The sequence below is a fragment of the Pinus tabuliformis genome, chromosome 3_1 (assembly GCF_031772625.1).
Source record: "Pinus tabuliformis cultivar Carrire ecotype Pingquan chromosome 3_1, CPIR1, whole genome shotgun sequence".
Classification (NCBI taxonomy): Eukaryota; Viridiplantae; Streptophyta; class Pinopsida; order Pinales; family Pinaceae; genus Pinus; species Pinus tabuliformis.
This window is the reverse complement of record NC_142301.1, coordinates 192,815,674-192,831,044: the sequence shown is the minus strand read 5'-3', so window position 1 is coordinate 192,831,044 and position 15,371 is coordinate 192,815,674. Positions and strand designations below refer to the sequence as shown.

Here is a 15,371-nt window from a genome sequence, read left to right as displayed (position 1 = left end):
ATTCTTGTCTGTGTGACTTGTTTGAGTCTTGTTTATGTGATGTCTTTGTTCTATCAATTAATTTTTTGAGATGAAAATTGGTTGAGTGAAATCCTTATCTATCTGAAATTTGATGATCCCTTCCTTTCCAAATTTGTGTCAAGTGGATGATCCTTCTTTAGATTACGACTTCATTGTTACAGATATTACAGAGCAGAGTCGAACTAAGATGAATGAAAGAGATCAAAGGAAGCAAAGATCTTTAATGCAGAAAGAAATTTCTCCCTAGCTGAGAGGGAGTGTTAAAATTTGGTAGCTCAAGGATGAATTTCTCCTAGAAAAAATCATATCTTTCAGTTATGTTTGAACCACCTATAATCAAATTTCATTTCTGACAATTCTAATATGACTTTCCAAAAATAGTAAGTCACATCTCAATTTGGAAGTGACTTTCCAAAATAGAAATTCATGTCTAAATGATCAAGGATCATGATCAAGGATGCTCTCGACATATGGAATCCACTTTAAAATCAAATCAATCATGATTATATAAGTCAAAAATTAATATTTTTATCCTTACTAGTATTATTATTATTATTATACTATTATTTATAAAATAGTCTAAAGTCATTCACCTTTAATGGATCAATAAATATTAAAAACGAATTCTCTCATGGTATAAGTAAATTAAATTTAGAATCTCTTAATTGGAAAATAGAACCTCTCTCCTGGAATAAAATAGCAACTCCACACTTCAGAGAATGTAATTCTCTCTCACTAATTCAATGTATGACAAAAATGTAACTTCTCCTTATTAAATGCACTTGTAACTCCCTCATTCAATTCGATTTAAATAACTCTCACTAAATATTCTCTCATGTCTAAGTGTAACTCTCTCTCTTCCTAAGTCGAATTGTAACTTAGTAAGACAAGTCTACTTCTCTCTCTATTCTTGGGATGAGTTACACTTCTCCTCAAGTAACTCCTCCCTCATGGAATTTGATTCTCCTATTATTAGCTCAAAGGCATGAATTCATTTTGTGACTCCTCTCCTTTCTCATTTGTTTAAGCAAGAGAAAATGAGAGTTGGGAGTAGTATGTTCATTGTGACGAAAGAGAGTTAGTGTTGAGTGTGTGCAAGAGAAGTGTGAAAGCAAGTGAAGAATAAGAGCAAGGGAAGAGTTGGAGCAAGTGTGAAGGACAAGATCTGATCAAGAGAAGGAGATCTTCAAGCAAAGAGCAAGGGAAATTCAACTACAAGTTGATCAGGGATTGGTGAATTTATTCATTCTCAATCTCTCTCTCTATTTGTACTTTATTGAACAATTGAAGAAATCTAATAGAAGAAGAATCATTTGGGTTTTCCCCTTGTGGGTTTTTCCCTGGTCATTGGACCTAACTCTCAGTGTCTCATATTTTTACTTGGTCGTCTTCAAATGACTCATTAAGTTTATGTTCTATCTACATTTGTTGATCTGAAGAGTTTTAAAGAAGAAATTTGCATTCTAAGTAAGTGTAACAACATAGAACTTTCAGTGTCTGCAAAGTACATTCAGTTTCATTTAGTTTTCGCAAAGTACAATCAATTTTTTGCATAGAATTTTCAAGTTTCTACAGAGAATTTTTAAATTTCTGCATAGACCTTTCAGATTTTAACAAAAGTATATCAAATGATGTTAAAAGTGTCTTCTTGAATGGAGACTTGGATAAGGAGGTTTACATGGTGCAGCCACAAGGGTTTCTAGTTCTTGAAAAGAAAATTCTAGTTCTTCCATTCGTAAATTTCTTGTATAAGCCCAAACAAGTTCCATGAGCTTGGTATTTCAAACTTGATCAATATCTTGGAGGTTCTAGATTTAGAAAAAACTATTCTGAACCCACTGTCTATGTCAAAAACAATGGTGATGACATAGTGATCCGAATTTTCTATGTCAATGATCTTGCTAGCACCGAAAGCAATACAAACATGATTCAACAAGCAAAATCTGATAATTTGTTCTGTTTTTGAAATATGATTGATTTAAACCTGCTTCATTATTGTTTAGGTGTAGTTTTTTGACAATCTGATCCTAGTATCCTTGTATCACAAGTCATGTATGCCATAGCTCTTTTAGAAAATTCCAAAATGGTTGAATGTAATCCTACATCTACACCTATGGAAGTTGGAACAAAACTCTCAATCTACACTGACTCACCACTGATCAATGAGTCTTTGTACTGACAAATGGTAGGTAGTTTGATTTATCTTACTACTTGACCAAATCTATGTTCTGCAATAAGTTGTCTTTCTTGATTCATGTCAACTCCTCAAAAGATACATTAGCAAGTTGCAAAACGAGTTCATCAATATGTCAAAGGAAACTTTGACTTGGGCATTCTATATTAGAGATCTGTTAACTTCATCCTAGCAGGCTATACTGATTTCGAGTGAGCCAGATCAATTTATATGAGGAAGCAAACAAGAAGTCATGTGTTCACTATTGGTTCAGGGATTATTTCATGGTAAAGTAAGATACAACCTATAGTTGCCTTATCCTCCACTGAAGAATAACACGAGGCAATGATCAGTCAAATTGTGATGTAATGTGGTTATGAAGGATATTTGTCAATATTCAACTTGACCAAAGAGTAACGACCTCACTTTCCTGCAACAAGCGGAGTGTTCTCAAGATGGTGAAGAATCCAATATATCCTGCCAAACTAGGCATATTGATGTTTATCACCATCACATCAAATAGTTGGTTGATAATGAAGTCATTTGGCTTTAATATTGTCATACAACGAAGTAAACAGCTAACATAATGACAAACCACTTGGTAATGAAAAGTATGTCAAATTTAGAGATAAACTTGGAATTGCATCTGATTTAGTCATTAAGGGGATATTATTAGTCATTAAGGGGATATTAAAAATAAGGTTATGAGACTCAATAATGATAACAATAGATTCCTATAGTGTCCAAGATATTATGCTATAGTTCTTGTGTACAAGAAACCCAGGAATAGTAGTTTGTTAGAGGTGCCATCTGGCTATATATTGAAGCCATTGCAATGTAAATGCAGGAGCTCAATGAGTTGTTCAGAAATACACAACAAAATTCTGAACATGTTTCAATATCTGGGCTTAATTCCTAAGACATTGAACAAAGATGACCTAAAATGTTTGTTGGGAAAAGTTAATCTGTTACAAAAGTCATCAAAGCTTTTGCCATATATGATATTGCATTGCCTCTTCACAAAGGTTATAAATGGCTATAAAATTCCTTAACTAGATATTAAATGCACGAGAATTCATTCATCTATTTCATCTTTCATCCTAACGTATTTATATTCTACTCTTAGACAATCCTAGCAAAAGAAAAAACTGTCAGTTTTCTACATTTACCTGTCTAGACTAACCATCCTCAACCATCAAAAGGGGAGATGAATCATACTAAACAGTTCAGCCATTGCACACATAAATGCATATATGAACAAGGCAAACATTTTAAGATAAGTTACTCATGGTACACTCAGGCTCTTCAGGCCACTGTGGGAGAATTGGGGTTCCTAAACCATGTTGGGGAAGGATCTGAAACATTATAGGAATAACAGAACAATCAGCAGAATATACTAGAGACAATGATGCTAAAAAACGGCTATGTTTTGTTCACCAGGAAACCTCAACTAAAGAAAAGTCAAGTCAGCATTAGAGGTTTTAACAAAAATACAAAATGCCACAACAAAATCACCTGGAGGATATAAGGTGGCTACAACTGAACCCTGGATAATGGTCCTGGGCTGTAAATGGCATAGCATCAGGTGGGGCATTTACCGCTTGACCATGACACAAATAGACATAACAAGCTCTTGCTACTAATTCTTCCACTGTCACTTGTAAGAGACAAAGACTTAAGAATAAGCCAGGTTCAAAATTCTGAAAACGACGTCAGTGTTTCTACAGGTTTTAAGGTGAACATAGGATGCAGTTAGTCTATTGGTGTGCCAAATGTTTCTTCCCAGGGGAGTGTGTCAGCATCTCTTCCGCCAAGTTGTATCTTTTTTTAACACAGAAAATTTTGCAGCTGCATCATACTTACCTAAACATGAATGTGGTTTCTCCTTTCAATGGGCTTCAGGCTATCTGGCAGAGCATCTTATCACAATAATGGAAATCAACCCCTGGACGGAACAACGCTTGAAGAATGCCAAGAAGAAAAACGAATATGGGACTATTAAGTTAAAGCAACCATGTAGAGATATTGCTGCTTTACTCTGCAAAGTATTTGGAGAAAAGGACATCATTAGAAGCTTGTCTTAACAGAGAATGACATGCATAAGGGCACAAAATTTGACTGTTCTTAGTTAATTAGTGACAAAATCTTAGAGCAATTGCAAGATGTAATACATAATCATTCTTTCCACACAGCTTCCCACTTGGTCTATGCATTTCAGCCTCCTCATAGTTTTACCAATTTGGTACCAAACAGGAATCAAGACATACAAAAGCTACCTGTGTGATACTAGTGCCCAAAATTTCAGGCAGAGCATTAAAGAAAAATCTTTAACCTAGTCAATGACAAATTTGTTTTCAAAATCTATGAAAGGTTAGAAAATATCGTGCTCAAGGAATCTTAAATGAGGAAAAGAATCCATTTAAAGAAACTGGGAATTTGTTCTTACATATATTCAGCTACATGGATTTAGGGAAGTACAATCACATATGTAGACAACAAGACCCTTCTATATAGAATATGTCGGCAAATAATTATAAAACTTATTCATTATTGGCTAGTCAGCAAAGAAAAGAAAGTTGGCTTTCATCCATCCCTCTGATTTTAGGAGAGCTCATAGTCCAAAATGCATGTAATCTCAGAAATTAATATTTTCACTTAAAACATGAAGCAGGAAGGCAATATTATGATCCAGCAAATGTTTAGAATCTTGAAAGCTATGTGAGGGAAAATCAATGAAGGAGAGGAAGTGACCACCCCAATATCGATTTTCTACTACTAATTAGCAGTGTTGCATGACTCAATGATCACTTGCCGAGTCAGCCACCAAACAAGCCACTCAGCCATACTCGGCCCCTCATACTTGGAACTTGGTGAACTCGGTCAAACTCAATCAAACTTTCCCAAACTCACCCGACTCGGCATACTCGCCCTTCCCGCCATTTTTTCCTGTTACAGCCGGTGTTTTCTCACTGAACGAGTCACTTCACTTCACGATCAGGCAATGACAATTGAACAGTGAAGATCTAGCAGCTCTCGAGTCTCCTCCAGCATCCAGCGACCATCCAGCAGGCAGCAGTCAAGGTAGGCATCTCAATTGATCATTCAAGTTGGAATTTTTTTTTTTTTTTTTTTAAATTCATTTTTTGAGCTGTCTTCTGTGGCCCTGAGACAGGCCCGGAGATTCCCGCTGTCACAGGTGCCCGCGAGCCTGTATTTTAAAAAATTATAAATTAAAACTTTGTTATAATTTAAAGATTTAATTTTTTTTATAATTGGTTATTTATTATTTTTTAATATTTTTAATTTTTTTAAATTTGTTATCAGAGATCCCGCGGGCCGCAGAAGGCTGCAGGACCCCCTGAAAAAAAAATAAAAATAAAAAAATTATTTAATATTTAGAATTCTTTTGGGCTTGTCAAGTCCTACTAGCACAACCGATTGAGGATGGGGTCTCATCAGCAAGGCGACCCAAGATCAAACCTCGAGGGGGTGGTTGTGCCTTGTGCTAGGTGGAGGAGACATGCTAAAAAACCCAGTCAGCTAAGTGTTGGTGTGGCCCACGCTGGGTGCAATCCCCGAGTGACTTTAACGACTTAGATGCCCCTGGTAGCGGCTCCTCAAGCCACAAGTCAAGCTTGGAGGATCACAGACAACTTGACAAACAAACAAAAAAGAATTCCTGTGGCCTTGTAACAGTGGACTATGGCCTACAACAGCACCAGGCAGAGGGCCTGTTGCAGGCCTCTGTGGCCCTGAGACAGGCCCACAGAGGCCTGTAACAGCATTGTGCCTCTATGGGCCTGTCTCAAGGCCGTAGAGGCCTGCAACATGCCCTTTGCCCGCTGCTGTTGCAGGCTCTGTGGGCCTTCTTTTATTGCAGGCCTCTGCAATTAAAAAACTTTACAGTCTTTTAATATATTTTTTGTTTGAAATCAGATTGTCATCTTGATTCCATGGCTCCTAAGGATAAATCCAAGTCTGTAATGCCTCTTGATGAAGCCTGGGAATATGGCACCCATGAAGATCCCAATTCTGACAGGAGAGTCAAATGCAACTTTTGTTCTACTATGGTGTCTGGTGGCATATATAGATTGAAATACAACTTGGCTAGAATAGTGGGTTGAGATGCGGTAATTTGTGATCATTGCCCCTCATAAGTGACAATGCAAATGCAAGCTAATTTGGATGCCATTCAGGATAGAATGCTAAGAGAGCAAGAATGTTCGAAATTATAACTAGTTTCAGTCTTCATAATTATCATTTGTGTCACAATGTAATTCTTATGTATTGATCAAAAGAAGAAATATGTAAAAGAAAATAATTTGTGTAAAGCATGGGTTTCATGCTTTCGTCTTTGGTCAATAGGTCAAGCATCCATTGTATGCTTTAGGTGTGTCAAAGAGTCAAAATCATGAAAAGACACTATTGGGCACTTGTATCAATGTAAAGAAATATTATTTTGTATTTGTAAAGTGTCTAGAAGGGCTCCATTTGTCAAGTCGGCCAGCCCTGCTCATGTCAGCCTAGATAAGGCGATTTGAGCCACTTGGACAGGTATTTAAGGAAGGTCACACAACCTCATTTGGAAGGACAAGTGACAAAAAAAGATTTTGAATTGATCTGCTGTCTGAAATAGAAGAGCTATAAGGCTAGACGAGCCTGGAGAGAGATGGAAGATTGATTAATGGAGTTCGCATATCCCAGTGGTTTATGATTTGCGATTTGGAGAGACTTTGCCAAGGTTTCTACAAAGATGAAGTTGCAAAAGTTGAAGGTGCAGGAGTTAGTTGCACACATAGTTCATGAAGGTTGGTTGGTTGACTTGATGGGAGCCCTAGTCTAGGTTTGGTCTTGGAAGTCTCCTTTGAAAGTTGATAAGAAATAGAAGTTCTTACGGGTTTTCCCCTTTGGAGGGGTTTTGCCCTGGCGTGGAGCCTATACCCTGTATTCATTGTGTTTGCCATTTATTTGATGATAGGAACATAAGCATAATTAAGTTAAGAAGAACCTAAATCACAAGTAAATGTCAAAGAAGGAAAATGTCGTTAAATATGTTTCACTAATCAATTTTCCAACATGGTATCAAAGCTAAGGACGATGGCATAAAGGCAACTAGAAGATCATTGTTCAAAAGAGAAAAAGGAGTTCAAACATAGCATGAGGAACTGTTTACTCTAAAGATCGAGCTACTTAGAAGTCAGATCCGAGCTACTATTATATGATCAGACCTCAGTAATTAGGGCTGAAGACCTGGGCTAGAAGGCCGAAGAAATTAAAGAAGCCGAGAAGCATTTTTTGGTGATCCAAGGAGCTAGGAAATAAACCTACTTTAGGCCGAGAATCTTGTGAAGGAGATCGAAGACCTGAGCACTTTCTAAAAGCCTCAACATCAACTTTGAAGTTTAAATTTCACAAGGTTTTGTGCAATAATATAAGAGTGACTGAATCTCAAAGGTGTCTTTAACTGGACTAGAAATAGTCCTTACAGCCAGAAAATGAAATGGACCAAGACCGAACCATATAAAAGCATTTTTAGGCTCATTTGGAAGGACTGATCCAAAGCCACAGAAGGTTGCAATCACCTTCATAAATCCTAAAATTTACATAAATCATTACAAAGGCTAGTAGTAGCCCCTCACTCCAACGAATCATGACACATTGAAGAAAGGTATTCCGAAGACATAATATGGGAACCAAATCCATTGTTTAAGACAGTAATCTAAGGAGAAGACCCTTTGTGTCTCACTCAAAGAATTGTAAACCCATGAAGCATAGAAGCTGAGCTAGAGAACCTGTAGCAGCACCTAGAGGATACCCTAACCAGAGTTCAAGGAAAACAACAATCTTGTCATCCTGAAAAAAGTATCCTTGTTTAGCATCTCGGGAAATCAACCTTATAGATATTGGAAGGCAATCTTGAAGGAGATATTAAACATTGTTTGAACTAGTTAGTGTAAGGAACATTGAAGGTCTCACCAAGAAAAGTTGCAGAACCTGACAAGACAGGTTCCAAGGAGTGGAACAAATACTTCAAGGTTGAGAATAGAAGAATCTATGCTGGCCTACATAGGTTTGTTCTACAAATGAAAAATGGGAAGCAGACAAGTTTCTTGAAGGACTATGACAGTCAAAAGAAGCTACGGTTAATCACTTTGTGAAGAGAATTGCTCTTGAAAAGACCATGGCATCAATGAAAGGAGCAGCACCTTGGATTGTGAAGAAGATCTCATAAATCATTGGAAGACAGACGTTAGCTGTGGTATTTTTGGAAGTTTTCACTTTTTGAAAATGATAGAAAAATCATAGCAGCTATGGAGGTAAAAATATCTTGGAAAATGAAATCAAGAAGAAGGTTTTGTTGTGGGCTTTCAGCAATATTGGTTGACTAAGGTATGTAGTCATAAGGTATGTGCTTTTGTTGAATAAAAGGTTTGTTTTTAATTGTGTTAGGGTTTTCTATGTATGTCTTGATCATAGGGTTTGTAGACTTCATCTTTGGAGTCTAGAATTACAAACACTAGATGGTGCTTGAAGTAGAAAACCCTTGTCAAGTGAGAAAACCTTAACCAGAAACCATAGCCCTTGACTTCTAGGGTTTGTAGTCTTCATCTCGTTGAAGATTATTGATTTTGTAAAACCGTTGTTGGTACTTGGAAACCCTAGTCAAGAAAGAAATCCTACCCTAATCTATTTGTTCCCTCATAGAAACCCTAGCTTTTGGTCTTTAGGGTTTGTAGGTAATTTAGGGTGAATGGAAAACCCTAGTGAGGATGGAATTGGATTTGAGATTCAAACCCTAGGATTGATGTTTCAAAAGGAAATATCATATTATCAAGAGACTTAGGATTTGGATCTGAAAACCCTAGGAGTTCTCCCTCTCTAAGATTCCATGGAATCCCTAGTCTATCAAAATCATAATCATGCTCCTGTATTTATACATTTTGCTTGGTGGTACTTGTCGATGAATGTTGCAAGTGCATAATGAAGAAAGAAAAATGAGAAAGATATGTTGATCTTAAGCTATGAAGAGCATGATGAGTGGAGGGAACGGTAACTTGGTAATCAAGCAGGATCCTTGGGGCACTCTAATAAAGATAGACTCATATCAAGTCAAACCATGAGGATGTTGATGCCTTGTTGAAGAAGACTGTCATAGTGAGGTAATTTTGATATTAATATTCGTTATTGGTTATCTTGTTAATGTATTTTTTTTGCTACCTGGAAAGATGTTGAAGGTATACATGATGATAGTTGAGGCAAGTTCAACTGTATGGATGTTGAGGGAAAGCTCAACATCTGATAACTAACATCTATGAAGTACAAGATGTGCTCATCTTGGGATCGGAAGGTAGTAGTGTAAGAAGATAACCTGAACATCTAGAAGGGAAATCACTTTTGTGGGGAAGCTATGAGCAGCTTGAGGTTTGGGAAAGTTCAATAGAAAGCCTTCACTGATAAAGTCAAGATGAAAGAGATGTGGAAGATGGATGATCTGGAATCTGTCGTGAAAAGATGGCTCTGTGATCTGTGATACCGTAAAAGGAAGCATGCTTTGTACAAAGTGATGCGGAGGAAAGAGGGAGCCATACAAGCAATGAAAGACAAGTACTTGTGGTTGTGACTTCTTTAAGGAAGTTGGAATCTTCTCTAGGTTTGAGAGAGAGTAAAAGGAGTCTCCTTGAATAGGAGCAGGATCTATTCTCTTACTATGAAGAAAATAGGGATGACCTCCCTGATTCAGAGGGAGTATGCTTGGACTCGGGTTCTCCCTGTGTCATGTACTAGACCAGGACTAACAGTCGTAAGTCTAGTGCATGCATCACGGATAGGGAGAATGATAGCTTGTTTAATTCTCATTGTGTCAGGTACTTTGATGGATTAGGACTGATGTCCTAAGTCAAGTACATAGACATGGATAAGGAGAGTGATGGATTGGATAAGCATCTTAAACAGACATTCTTAGAGTCATGTAATGTGATGGATTAGGATGGAGATCCTAAGTCACATAGACTTGGATAGGAATGGTCCGATGGTAGGATTACTCTGGGTATCCTAGGTGGAGCATGTACCATGATGAGGCGATATGGTGTCCTATGGAATGCCTCCCAGCATTGTGCTCTAATCTTGTGAGAGATAGAGTGTACTTGTCAAGGCCTTGGGTAATGTGACAATGTTGGCTATAATGAGTGATGCTTATCAATCTAGATCTCTTCTTATAAGAACGTTCCAAATGGAGTACTTGTTGGCATTATGATAAATGTGTTGTACTTGATGGCAACCCACTTGTAGCAGAACAACTCATTTGTACATGGTAACTAGATGAATCTACAGAAGAGATATCAGATGTGACAGAATGCATGACAGTAGTATTTATAGATGTGATGAAATGCAGGGCAGCTTCAAGGAATCAGTTCAGAATGCAACTCTCTCAGATGAAAGATCACAATATAGCAGGTAAACAACAAGAATGAAGAAAGAAAGGTATACGCAGGTTCACTATATACAAAGAAGTGTATAACGTACATACGCACTTTCACAGAAGGAAAGGCGTGTACATGTTGGAAACTAAGTTTTGGTCCGTGGTATTTGGACCATGGTATTTTGGTATTGGTCCATGGTATTTGGTCCGAGGTATTGACCCCAGGTATTTGGTCCGAGGTATTGACCTTGTGGTTTTGGACCATGGTATTGAGAGAGGCCTAAACCTATATAAGGAGAAGAAGATCATTAGGCCAAGGTGCAAGTGTGCAAGTGATGAATATCTAATGAAGTGTGAGATCCAGTATGCAGGTTATGGGTTTATGATGCTTTGCTTGATCTAGGCCAAGGAGGAATCTCAGCGATTGATGGAGGACAAGATCTAATGATGAATCGGGATCTTATGGCTTGGAATGAATCATCTCTATATGGTTTGATCATGCTTATTCTAGATTCGTATATTGATGCATGTGATGTTTTGTAAATATTATGATCTGGGTATAACTGAAGTTTGGAATAGCTGCAAAATTATGAATGAATATTTACAGATGTATACGCTAGTTGACTTTGATAAAAGCGCGTATACACGCAGGTTAGACACATCTAAGTAGTGTATACCATATGAACTATGATGTTTGAAGTTACAAGTGGTTCTGGTTGTTGATGCAAAGTTCTGAGTTCTGGTGACTGTTTACTGGTGACAATATTCTGCATATTCAGATTGGTTGATTGTGATTAGCTTCAGTGTTGATGGATGAGATCTAATAATGGATCATGATCATAATGACTTATCTTTAAGTGATCTGATGGACTAGATCTGGTTGCTAACACATGTATTATCCTTTTGTATGCAATGATCTGGGGATGTCTAAAGACAGGAAGTGCAGCGAAATTATAAGTAAGTATTTGATGACATATACGCTGGTTCGCTTTGGTGAAGTTGCGTATACACGCTGGTTCGGCTCTTCCAAGTAGCGTATGCACTCTGATGCATGGTTTTTGATGATACAGTTGGCTCTGAATATTGTTGCAGAGTTCTGGGTTCTACTCTATGTTCTGGTGACTGTGTTTTGATGACAGGGTTTCAATGATTAAGTTGTTGGGTGATTCAGAGAGTTATGATTGAGTATTCAATGAATGGGTAATGCAATAGTTGTATTATAGTGGTGATTGATTTTGAGCTTCAATGTTGTTGATGGGTCCAGTATGAAAATTGGATGAAACGTGGCCTTCAGATTATGGTTTTGTGTTCCAAGAGTAGCCAGTCTAAAAATTTATGAAACATGGTACCTGGAGGAAGAAAGGAGGTCGTAACCTTCTGTAGGTCGTAGCCTTCTATAGGTCGGCACCTACGTACTAGTAAATACATCGGCTAGTACAAGAGCTATGGAGTTGTAGCTCCTTTCCAGTAGAAGCTGGAGAACGAAAGAAGGTTGTAGCCTTCTACAGGTAGAAGCCTGCGTACTAGTATGAGTCTGCACTAGTACATTGTAGTAAACATATTTTCTTATTATTAAAAGAAGACAGAGACGATAGCAGCAGGTGGTTTTTACTCACATTGGGTTTCCACCTTACATCTTGATGTTCATGTGTGATGCTTATGTGTGATGGTTCTTTCTGTTATTAATTGCACATGGTTACTGTTTAATGTTTAATAAAAAACTGATAATCAGATTAAAGATCAACATATGATGAATTAACAGAATCATTAGTTTGCTGGATATACGCTTGTTTCCTTAAACATAGTTGCATACACACGCGGGTTGCCTTCATTGAAGTAGCGTATATGAAATTGAGTAAGAAAAGAAAAAGATTATTTGACTAATACTGATTCACCCCGCCCTCAGTATTACTTCCAACAATTGGTATCAAAGCAGGTCCTTTGGTAGAAGCTTGATCGCTTGAAGGAGATCCGTAGAACAATGGGAAAGAAGCTAAAGAAGAAAGCGCCTCAGAAGAAGAAGACATCTCAGAGGAACTATAACAGTGAGAGAATCAATTGGGGAATATGTGGAAGCAACACTTCAGATTCAGAATCACCTCAGAATAAAGATGAACAAGCAAAAGAACTATCATGTATGAATTTTTTATCCTCTGGAGATACATTTCTCCATCCATTTGCAGATGATGAAAGTGATAGCAAAACCACTAAATTTGCTCTTATGGGTGAGGAAGAAAGATATCAAATAGAGGCAGAATTTAAAAGACTTATGGACAAAATTAGAGATCAACAAGATCTATTGGACAAAAGGAAAAGTGCCTCCAAAGAAGAAGCTACCAAACTAAAAGCTCAACTAGAGGAAGGAAACAAGGTAAGGAAGCAATTCAAGGAAAAGGAAGATCAATGTCAAAAGCTACAGGATGAAGTGACATCATTAAGAAATGAACTAAATGAAAGGAACACAATAATCAAGAAACTCAAAGATAGATTCAGTTACTATGAAAGTCTTGAAGCTAAGATCCTCTCGCTAAAAGAAGATCTTGAAGAATCAAATAAGCAGAATAAAGAACTACTCCAAGCTCTTGGAAACAAGAAAACGAAGTTCTTGAATTAAGACATCAGTTGGAAGAAGGAAGAAAAGCTGAAGGAATCATGAAGCAGTGTCTTGAAAAGGAAGAGCAACATCAGGTTGAGGTAAATATTCTAAAAGATAAATTAGAAGAAAAGGATAAGCTCTTACGATTTCAAGATAGTACTAAGATCTTAGATGATATTCTTAGTAGTCAAAGGTCTCCTGCTATCAAAACTGGTCTTGGTTTTCATGAATCTGTTGAAGGTGAATCTAGTTCACAAAGTAAGACAAGGAACTCTAATGCAAAATCTAAAATGCTCAACAAGGAGATGAGAGGTCAATCCCATCAACAACCAAGGAAAGAAATTCTTCAAAGAAAATCTTTTACTCCTAACTATGGAAATAATAGTCCGTTATTTCCTCAAATGAATAATGTTGAATGTTATAATTTTGGGCATGGTGCAGCCAGATGCAGAAGTAGAATGGTTCAAGACCATCACACAAAAATATCATCACATTCCAGGTACTTTAATGGATATTGTTTTTCTTATAATATGTTTGGTCACAAAGCCGTTGACGACTATAGAAGGAATAGGAAACATATGATATGTTATGCATGTAACAAGCTTGGACATATAGAAAAGGAATGCAGGAACAAAGTACGAGCACCATACCAAAAGGAGAAAACATCATCACACTTGAAGATATGGAAGGAGGAGGAAATACAGTTAGAAAGATGTGGCACAACACAATGTACAGACATGACAGACTTAGAGGGAGCTGAAAGTGTGAAACTTCAGTGTTCTAAATCTCATACACAAGTTTCATGAAGAGAAGTCGTGTATATACGCGAGTTAGACACTGCACAGTCGCGTATATGTTAGTTTGAGGAAAAGCAATGGGACAGACTCAGGAAAAAGGGTCTGATATGGTTCAATCAATTATTTGCTCTGTTTGATGATGGTTACAATCTGCTGATAATGTGTGGAAATGTATTGATACTCATAAGATGTTGTTTTTGATCCTCACAAGTTAACTTGATGTATATCTGATTGATGATGATGCCTTGATACTTCTTGCTGATATATGCATGATCAGATCTGACAGTGAACAGATGGAACAGGTTCAGGGGGAGAACATGCTATGCTTCTAATAAAGCATTGTTGGCATTATGTTTAGAAGTCTTTAGTACCTAATCAATGATGATGATGCTTATATGACTAAATGATACATCTTGCTATGATATGGTTATGAGTTGCCCATGACAAAATCTCATATGATTCTTGGGGCCACATAGTTGGTGTTCAGATCAGATTTATGGATGATTCTCTATTGATGCATATATACACACTTCATTATTTGATGATGAGTCACTCATTTCTTTATGCTGCTGTCGTCATGCCTTCAAAGATGCATAAAGATCATATAGTACAATTATGATGCAGGATTCTTATAGTTCTTGGCTCTCACATGGTTGAGGATTGTTGTTGTTGATGATATCAAGAAATCTTGACAAATGACCATAAGATCATGGCTTGCTAGATACATATTGATATCTCTTTTATGGATATACAGTATGATGGATACATGGATGATTACTTAAGTTGCATATTGTTGGTTGGCCAAGAGAATGGTGTTATTACAGGTCGCATGGAGACATAGCTATTTGAAGACATGGATATTCGAAGACATGGCTTACTTAATCACTTTGAGTTCTTACCTTATGATGATAGGTTGATACTCACATATGTTGATTATCATGGTTGATGCTTATCAGATGTGGGATGTTCCCTAGTGATGATACATGGTTGATATATTGAAGGTTCTTTCATACTGTTATTAAAGACAATGTTATGATCATAGATGATGACTATGGTGTTTTCACATACAGATGATATGATGTGAATGATTGGAGATATGACATATGCTGAGGTTATGATAAGTCTCTTTCTACTAAGTAAACAAAGCAAGTTGATCTTGATGAAATCAAGAGGATGAGTTGATATCTATATGCAGACATACTTTGTCACAGGTTGACACTGTCATATCTTGGGGACTAATGATGGACATATACAGGTTGTTGGTCTGGATGCTATTGACAAATGCTTATGGAGAAGAAAACATACATGGTGTACAATAGTTGCTGATGACTATCATGGTCTTGTTTAGATATTTGGTCTCTGTTA

The 15,371-nt window shown here is 37.1% G+C and overlaps 1 long non-coding RNA gene across 3 annotated transcripts in view; it reads right to left on the bottom strand.

The window, feature by feature from the left end:
• LOC149186458 (uncharacterized) overlaps window positions 1-15,371 on the bottom strand; it is a 267,455-nt gene that overhangs the window by 96,680 nt on the left and 155,404 nt on the right. For all 3 annotated transcript variants that reach the window (XR_016255696.1, XR_016255697.1, XR_016255695.1), the window contains one exon: window positions 4,058-4,232. This is a non-coding gene — a long non-coding RNA (uncharacterized LOC149186458). The remainder of the gene's footprint in view (window positions 1-4,057; window positions 4,233-15,371) is intronic.